We start from the raw sequence: 8,460 nt of genomic DNA on the forward strand, positions 1-8,460 counted from the left end.
CATCCGTTGTAACTGGTGAAACGCTTTATAAGAAATCTTTGTTATTATTAAAGGCCATCAAAATATAAGAACTCATGGACAGCAGTATGATGTACATGTAGGGCTGATAAACTCTTACATGGTAGACCAGGGGGGTGTTTTTATGCCTCCGTTACGAAGTAGCCGGAGGCATTATGTTTTTGGGTTGTCCGTCCGTCCGTACGTACGTCCCGTTCTCGTGATCGTGTTATCTGAAGAACTGGTTGATGGATTCCTGCCAAACTTTGGTCATGTATGTATCTTGTAGAGCCGATGAACTGATTAGATTTTGGGGTTACGAGGTCAAAGGTCAAAGGTCACAGGGCTCATTATGTATGCAAAACGAGCTCGTGATCGCGTTATCTGAAGAACTGGTTGATGGATTCCTGCCAAACTTTGGTCATGTATGTATCTTGTAAAGCCGATGAACTGATTAGATTTTGGGGTCATGAGGTCAAAGGTCAAAGGCCACAGGGCTCATTATGTATGCAAAACGAGCTTGTGATCGCGTTATCTGAAGACCCGATTGATGGATTGCTGCCAACTTAGGTCATGTATGTTTCTTACAGAGCCAATGAACTGAGTAGATTCTTGGTTCATAAGGTCAAAGGTCATGAGCTCATTATGTATGCAAAAATAGCTTGTAATCACAATATTCTGAGAACCTGTTAATGGATTACAATTGAACTTGAATTCGAAAAATTTCTTCTGTTTTGGTTTGTAAAATTGCTCTATGACGGAGGCATCATTTTCGACTGCGCGCAGTCGAAGTTCCATCTAGTTTTTTTTTTTTTACTTTTCATAAATTCCACATCAAGAAAATGAAATCTCCTTGATAATAGAAAATATGAATGATTTAAATCAACATTTTATGCCTTTTAAAATAACTTTTCAAAATATTTTCAAAGATGCTCACGGCTTTCCATAATTGTTAAATCCAACTTAGAGATAAGTTCAACTTAGTATCTTTTTTAAACACCCCCCCCCCCCCTTCAGAAATAATGAGGTAGATGTGTTTTCTTGGAGATGTTCATGAACAAGGTTATGATGGATAAAGGTCATATAAACATGGGGGAGTGACAGAATGAAATGGCCATTTAAATGTTAGAATTCACGAGGTGGTACCATGCTGAGTTGATCAACACATTGTGTGTAATTGGGTTTTTACAGACATGAATCAATCAGACAAGATTGTTTACGTCCGGGGACTGACCTTTAACATCACCATCCGAAAGAGGTGACTCGGTTTCGAACCGGGGTCCATCTGAGCCAGTTTGTAGGCGAAGAGACAGAGAGCTGACCAAGTGAATGTACTGCTAGACCAACTCACATCTCTCTGATAAACACAGATAGTAGACCAGGGGTGTGTTTCACATAGACTAGTATCGATTATAAGTTGGACTTAAATATGGTAGGCTATTCATGCCACTAGTTGTTCTCACCATTGGTCTCTCAAGGGATGTCACAATTCTACAGAATTTAAATTTTTTGATAGTTCATTGTTGAAGAAAAAACGTTACTTACCTTTGTAAATGTGCATTATATTTAAGACTTTTTTTCTTCAACAATGGTGAGAGCAAACAGTGGCATAAACAGCCTGCCATTGTCAAGTCCAACTCAAAGTCGATCTTAGTCTTTGTGAAACACTCCCAAAAATTTATGAGGAAGATGTTTAGAGTTCTTGAACAGTGAGGGGTGGAGACGGATGATTTAGATATCAGGGAGAGGAGAGTGACAACGACAGCCATGGATATATCGGTATTCATTGACATAGTGCGATGTCAATCCAATAGTCAAGAACAAGTGAAGAATAATAAATTGCTCGAGTGATATGAGCAATTTCTACCATGCTCAGTTGATAAAGAGAGATGAAAGACAAGGGGGGGGGGGGTGTTTCACAAAGATCCTAAGTCGAACTTATCTCTAAGTTGGACTTAACAATTACGGAAAGCCGTTAGCATCTATGAATTTTTTTTGTAAAAGTTATTTTAGAAGGCATAAAATGTTGATTCAAATCATTCAATGATTTCTATTATCAAGGAGATTTTATGTTCTTCATGTGAAATTTATAAAAAGTCTAAAATACTTGAATTTTCACTATTGAACATATTATATTTTAAGGCTACTAATGGCTCCCCATAATTTTTATGCCTCCGCCACCGAAGGTGGTGCCGGAGGCATCATGTTTTCGGGTTGTCCGTCCGTACGTCCGTCCCGTTTGACCGTTATCACAATATCTCAAGAACAATTTAAGATTTAAACTTAAGACTCGGGAATAGTATTTATCACCATAGGAAGACGATCTGATTAGATTTTGGAGTACGTAGGTCAAAGGTCACAGGTCACAGAGGTCAACTTATGAAATTCCTTGTATTGAGTTTGTTAGCGCGATATCTCAAGAACCATTTGAGATTTAAACTTCAAACTTAAGGATAGTATGTATCACCATAGGAAGACGATCTGATTAGATTTTGGAGCACGTATGTCAAAGGTCAAGGGTCACAGAGGTCAACTTATGAAATTCCATACATTGAGATTGTTATCATGATATCTCAAGAACCACTGGAGATTTAAACTTCAAACTTAGTGATAGTGTGTATCACTATAGGAAAACAATCTGATTACATTTTGGAGCACGTAGGTCAAAGGTCAAGGGTCATAGAGGTCAACTTATGAAATTCCATACATTGAGATTGTTATCATGATATCTCAAGAACCACTGGAGATGTAAAAACTTCAAACTTAAGGATAGTATGTATCACCATAGGAAGATCATCTGATTAGATTTTGGAGCACGTAGGTCAAAGGTCAAGGGTCACAGAGGTCAACTTATGAAATTCCATACATAAGACAATCTGATTAGATTTTGGAGCACGTAGGTCAAAGGTCAAGGGTCACAGAGGTCAACTTATGAAATTCCATACATAAGACAATCTGATTAGATTTTGGAGCACGTAGGTCAAAGGTCAAGGGTCACAGAGGTCAACTTATGAAATTCCATACATTGAGATCGTTATCGCGATATCTCAAGAACCACTGGAGAATGTTCACTTCAAACTTAATGAAAGTATGTATCACCATATCATAATATCTCAAGAACCACTGGAGATTTAAACTTCAAACTTAATGATAGTGTGTATCACCACAGGAAGACAATCTGATTAGATTTTGGAGCACGTAGGTCAAAGGTCAAGGGTCACAGAGGTCAACTTATGAAATTCCATACATTGAGATTGTTATCATGATATCTCAAGAACCACTGGAGATTTAAACTCCAAACTTGTTTAAATTGCTCTATGGCGGAGGCATCATTTTCGACTGCGCGCAGTCAAAATTCCATCTAGTTTAAGTCCAACTTAAAGTTAACTTCAACTTCAGATCTTTGTGAAACACCCCCAGAACTAGGAGTGAGGAACAGGTATTTTCAGGGAGATATTTGGATTTCTGGGACTGTGTTATGATGCCCAACTGAAGAAAGATGACTTTTAAATGTAACTTAAAGGTAATGTAATTTAAAGGTAACCCCACCCCAAGAAATACCTTAAGTTTTTCTGAGAGATTTGTTGTATTCTTGCCCATGAATCTTCAAGATTCCCCGCCAAAGGGTATGAGAGAGGTAAAACAAGATTAATGTATTTTTTTCTGCGGCAAAGATTGGGGTAAGGTGCTTGTTGAGCCTATGGGAAAGTTTAGCGTTAGGGTTAAATCAAGACCTCTTTTTTTTTTAAAGCCCAATCTGTGCCGCAGAAAAAAATGATGCCTCTCGCGCAATCAAAACCCCTCAAAATAAGGACTTTCGCATTCCGCTATGGGGAACATGGAAACTAATGAATCTGATTGACTGCAGTATTTAATATTAGTCATTTCGTTTTTCAATTAGTCTCCATTGTAAGCTACCAAACATGTTGATGAAATATGAGTCATGCTAAAAGGGAACGAAGAATGCTCGTGCCTCGTGTGACATGGAATGATGATAATGTGCAGATTACATTAGCGAGGCATTATGGTCATCCTAACAATATTTTAATAATTCCCACTGTAGCGGGGCAAAACTTGTATAGCGCCATATGTGGCGTTCAGAAAGTTTGTGCAACAGAAAGCCTAGTCAAAGGCATCAGACTTGATGTTTGTTACCACAGAATTCATGACTTTGCTCCGGATGAACAAATAGTTGGTAAGCTACGATACATGATTCCTGTAGATAACTGATTTACTGTCAAATATAGGAATCTAGTTGTTTCAGACGAATGTTTATTTCCTGTGAATTATGTGCAAATGGTGAGTTGATTTTGGATGATTAACGCAACGTTATGTACAGAAGGCTATGTGTTGCTATGTGTTGCTAAGGGGCTATGAAACGCATTGCATTAGCAGGGTTACATTACAATGTGTGTGCTATTAAGCAGAGGGGGTTGGACCAATTAGTGAACAGAGTGCATATGATCGGACAGTTATGGTTAATGATTCAGTATGCTACATGAAGCATTTATATGGTTTATAATACATATATACATTGTACGATTGATAAGATAGAATGCCAAGGGTATAATGGCAGTCGATATGTTAATTCATGTAAACTAGGTCGGATAAGGGACCGTGTTGTTGTGTTGAATTATCCATGATTCATTGGATAAAGTGCAAGATGCACAGTGGGATAATCATTTAGTTCAGTTTATATTTACCAATTGGGTTACAGTATAAGTGATAACCTGTGATAAGTTTTGCATGTACCAGTATGGGTATATAGTAATGGATCAGTTTAATTTGTTTACTACATTAATGTATTGTAGTGCTGGAAGGGGGGCCCAGGCCTTTTGTAATTTAAACGTTATCATTTAAAGAGCGTTTATGATGCTATTTGTTGAAAGAATTCATTAATAAGCAACCAGGATGTAATAGCCTTGATGTATGTGATTCAAAATGGATAAGGTTCAGTTTCAGAATAGTAGGTATACATGATTCAAGTTATGCTAGTAGAAGAAACAGAAATAATTACTCTGATATAAACAGGTTAATGCATCCATTTGAGTTTACTACAGACATGCTCCAAGCAGATTACAATAGATGACATATATTGTTGTTCATTGCTTTAAACATACAATTAGTCTTTGTTCTAACTAGAGCATATTATTTATGCAAATATTTGTTATCTTTTCTCTTAGTGAACCGCGTTACAAATTCTATTCAGATAATATAATGAGTATTAAAAAGTATTAAAATTGGAGTCTTGGCAGTGTGCTAATCACAAGTGTGACATGGGTACGTTACATGTATAAACATATTGCACATGATAAAATGGAAGTCCTTGGGTATTATTGGTCACAGTAAGAATAGCCGATAATTAAAGATAAAGACCAGTTATGGTCATGCGATTGCATTAATTGTCAAAGAAACGTTGTGGAATCGATCAGAAAAGGATGATCATCTAGCATATAAGTAGTGGTGTGTACTGCAAGGTTCTGGAATCATCAAAATGATAAGAAATGTGGCCCAGTCTTCGTAAAGTTACAAACACTGTACACAGAAAGATGTATATGGGACAACGCACATGTGCGTTTATCTCTCACAAACCAATAGATAAACTGATTTACCAAATATATCAATTAGTAGGCGGTTTTCCCGGCAAAATTGTTATCATCATGTATTAGCAGTGGCGTAATGAGCAAAAACGTTTGGGGGGGGGGGCTGACAAAAAAAATCCGCATCACCCCACTCTAACATGCAGGCCCCGCTGAACGTTTTTCAAAGTGGGGTATAGGGGCAAAGCCCCATCAGGGGGTCAGGGGGCGGAGCCCCCGAAGCTCAATGGGTATGGGCATCAGTGGTGGATCCAGGAGTTACTTACGGGGGGGGGGGGTGGCATGGGGTGAAATACATGTAAAACCTGATGAAGCGACAGAGCGAGGCTTTAGCGGCGAGGGAGCGGAACGACCAAGCGGGGGTGGGTCTGGGATTAGGGATTAGGAAGCATTTGCAATTTTAAAACCACATTAGACGCCTTTTCAGGCACTTCCTGGAGTAATATGACACAAAATTGCTTTTTGCGCGGAAGCTTTGATACTTCATTAAATTATTAGAGAAAGATTACGATCCGTTGCACCGTTCTAGACTTTTTATTCTTGTTTCGCCCCTCCCGCGCGAAGCGCGGAAGCTATGACGTTTCATTTATTTATTAGAGAAAGAAGACGATTCATTGTACCGTTCTCGACTCTTAATCCTTGCCTGAATTCATTTTCGCCCATCCCGCGCTTAGCGCGGAAGCTTTTACGTTTCATTAAATTATAAGAGAAAGAGGTCGATTCGTTGTACTGTTTTCGACTTACAATCCTTGTCCGAATTCAGTTTCCTCCCTCCGGCGCAAAGCGCGAGAGCTTTGACGTTTAATTAAATTATTAGAGAATGAAGACGATTTGTTGTACTGATTTCTACTCTTAATCCTTGCTTTCACATTTCATTAAATTATTTGGAAAAGAAGACGATGCGTTTCCTTAAATGTTTACTCTTAATCCTTGTCTGAATAGAGTTTTCCCCCTCCCGCGCATAGCGCGGAAGCTTTGAAGTGTCATTAAATTATTAGGGAAAGAAGACGATTCGTTGTACTGTTTTCGACACTTAATCCTTGTCTGAATTCAGTTTTCGCCCTCCCGCGCCAAGCGCGAGAGCTTTGACGTTTAATTAAATTATTAGAGAAAGAAGACGATTCGTTGTACTGATTTCTACTCGCTTTGTCTGAATTCAGTTTCCCTCCCTCCCGCGCGATGCGCGGAAGCTTTGACGTTTCATTAAATTATCAGAGAAATTGTCTGAATTAATTTTTTCTTTTCTTTGTCCGATAAAAAGTCACAGTTCGTAGGGAGAAAAAAAATTGCCGGCCGACCGACAATATACATCTCACCGACTTCAAACTTTTAAATGTATATAGTACACGAGCTAGATAGAGCAAGAATACCGACACAGCGGACCCGACACAGCAACATAATTTATCTATGCGTATCTTTCTTGCTCCTTCGACGTGGCGACTCCACCCAACATTCCCTTTGCTCTCTTACTCCCACCTCTCTTCTCTTAGGCTCTTTATACCACCCTCTCTCTATCTCTCTCTCTCCTCTCTTTCGTTTCTTTTTCTTTTGTTTTGTTTGTTTTCTTATGTTTCCTTTTCTCCTTTTTTTTTCTTTCTCCTTTTTTTTTCTTTCTCCTTTTCTTTCTTTTCTTTCTTTTCCTTTCTTTCCTCTCCTTCCTCTTTTTTTCTCCTTCTTTCTTTTCTTCTCTTTCTTTACTTGGTTATGGTTCAATTTTTTTTTTTTTGGGGGGGGGGGGGGGGCGGCTGGCGCCCCCAAGCCCCCCCCCCCCCTCACCAGTACGCCAGTGTGTATTAGTCAAAACATATTCTTTCACATAATTGGTAATTAAGTGCTTCCATTTCATTTTTTGAAATTGGGGCGTTTCCAAACACTGGTCTTTACCTTTAAAGAATGTTGTACTGTAAAACGTCATCAGAAGAGAAAGAGGTGGAGAGGAGGAGGGAGAGACAGAAAGTGAGAGAGAGAAACGGAGAGGGGGAAGGAGAGACGAAGGGAGAAGGAGGAAGAGGCAGAAAGAGACATATTCTGAGAGAGAGAGGGGAGGGAGTGAAATAGAAATAGAGAGGAAAGACTGAAGAAGAGAAAAGGAAATTTGAAAAGTAGCCAGTTCAAATAGAGAAAAGGGATGAGAGAGTGAGAGGAAGGATAAAAGTACATGCAATATAAAAATACGAATGAATGGCAGAACCTGCTGTGCCAATCATCATGACAGTTAATATAGGTTTTCCCGCCCAACTTCGTCAACTTAGCATCCGAATTAACGTTACGTTCATTCAACTTCGTGCGAAATTGAATGATAATGTAGATCAACATTCAAAAAGCTAATTGCGTCATTCAATTTGATTTAGTACCATGGGATTGCATACTCTTGTCACGGAGACGTGCAAAACGAGCATTTAATTTAGAAAAGCGTGCAAAGAGCATTCAAATTCGCGCCGGACAGACAGTGGTATGTCTTCGTGCATTCAATTCCGTGATTAGGCATACATATGTGACATTTGTGCATTGCTTTTCATTTGATGTTAATTTGTCACTTAATATACTTCTGTTTGAATAATTTTATTCAAAATTTACTTGGAGGAATGGCATGCGTATTCGTTACATTACACAGGTAACTGTCCCCAGAGAAGGTGCACAATTTGTGACTTCTCTTCTAAGCACATGCTATATATAAACAGATCTTGGACAGAGGTATAGTTCAGGTTTAATAGACATGATGGAAACAAAATAAAATGATTGTGACTGTCTGTGAGGCGAAACGCTGAATAATTACAACGACTCAGGTTTTTACGGGAATGTCAGTTTATTTTAGAGTCATAACCATCCAGGGAAATGCAACTCTGTCTTTGACGAACGAATC

Source organism: Strongylocentrotus purpuratus, unplaced genomic scaffold (genome assembly GCF_000002235.5).
Source record: "Strongylocentrotus purpuratus isolate Spur 01 unplaced genomic scaffold, Spur_5.0 spur5_scaffold_4, whole genome shotgun sequence".
NCBI classification, from domain to species: domain Eukaryota; kingdom Metazoa; phylum Echinodermata; class Echinoidea; order Camarodonta; family Strongylocentrotidae; genus Strongylocentrotus; species Strongylocentrotus purpuratus.